Here is a 1,496-nt window from a genome sequence, read left to right as displayed (position 1 = left end):
ATGCCCATTGAAAGGGACCCACTGGTGGGAATGTTCACCTCCATGGCCTATAGAAGAGAATTAACAAAGTCGCTAACTTGTTCTCTCTTTCTCTCTTCTAGACTCTTTCTTTGTGCTTTCATCTTGGGTGCAACAAGGATGACAAGAGAGTTTCTTCTTCACAGTCCAGTTTCTCAGAAGAAGTTGACAATTAATTATGCAAGAAACAAGTATCTGAGGTAGATGGTTGCTTATACTCAGCCTGAAGAAAGAGATCCTGAGAGCAGATTTTCTTAAGTTAACTCGAACAGTAATAGATTGCCTACAGAGAAGTATGGCAGAGACAGACATGCGTACTTGACATAATAGCATAATTCAGGGTCAAAGTTTATGAATTCCAATCCTTGTAATGAGGAAGGGGTATCTTGAACTCCCAAGGAAGTATGATCCTAAAACCTAGCCTTTTAGTCACAGAAGGGAGAGTTCCTGGACAATGTCTTATGAAGAATGAATGGATGAGGGTGTGGAGGGTGGTAGTGAAAGGTAGCGGTGGCAGCAGAATGTTGGCTACCAGGGTGTTTGGCCTCATCGGCAAGCAGGCTGTTTCCATCTGCATGTGTTCAGTCACATGCAGGTGTTATGAAGACTGAAGATTACAGTCTTCCAAGTTATGCCGATCGTCATGATTATCTCCTGCGGGATGTGGCCCATGTCAGGAAACTTTCTTCCAACTAGCAGGCCTTAAAAGAGAAGGAAAAGCAACCATGGAGTAAGTTGTCTTCTGAAGAAAAAGTCCAATTGCATCATATCAAATTCAATGAGTCCTTTGCTAAAATGAACCAGTCCTCAAATGAATGGAAGACTGTTGTTGGAGTTCTTCATTGGCTTTAGCATTTTAATTGTTATCTGGGAGAAGCGCTACATTTATGGTCCTATCCTGCACACCTTTTCTGAAGATTGGGTGGCCATGAAAACCCAGAAAATGCTGGACATGAAAGTCAATCCCATCCAGGGGTTCTCTGCCAAGTGGAACTATGATAAGAGAGAGTGGAAGAAATAGAAGAAATGGGGATCATGCCCCCTCTTTATTTGAACCTCTTGTTCCTTCATGTATGTGTAACCCTCAGCACATTTACTGGGACCTTCTGTGTAATACATTAGCAATGAGATTAAACAACCAACTTACTTGAAAAAAAAAGAATGAATGGATGAATGAATGAAAAAACACTTATTAAGTGCACACTACATGTGAAGAACTATGCTAAATATTTGTTATATAAATATAAAAACAAGATAGCCTTTGTTCTCAAGGAGCTCACATTCTATTAGAGGTTGACAATATATGTAGTCTCATTCAGCTGCAGGTCAGATGAAAAGGCCCAGTGGTCTTTATGGTGCTGCAGCAGGACAAATGGGAATGTAGCTGTCTTTAGTCATCTCAAATTTAAGTGTTGCCATGTGTGACAATCCCACCTTCTAGAGAGAGATTTTCTGATGTAACAAATTCCTTGGAAAAA

General features: G+C 40.6%; 1 pseudogene; it reads left to right on the top strand.

Annotated features, from left to right (window-relative positions):
* Positions 1 to 494: 494 nt before the first annotated feature.
* On the top strand, positions 495 to 1,039 carry LOC140509201 (cytochrome c oxidase subunit 4 isoform 1, mitochondrial pseudogene; annotated as a pseudogene).
* Positions 1,040 to 1,496: the final 457 nt, after the last annotated feature.

This window comes from Notamacropus eugenii, chromosome 5 (assembly GCF_028372415.1).
Source record: "Notamacropus eugenii isolate mMacEug1 chromosome 5, mMacEug1.pri_v2, whole genome shotgun sequence".
Taxonomy (NCBI): domain Eukaryota; kingdom Metazoa; phylum Chordata; class Mammalia; order Diprotodontia; family Macropodidae; genus Notamacropus; species Notamacropus eugenii.
The sequence above is the reverse complement of the archived record's forward strand: the minus strand, read 5'-3'. Positions and strand labels throughout refer to the sequence as shown.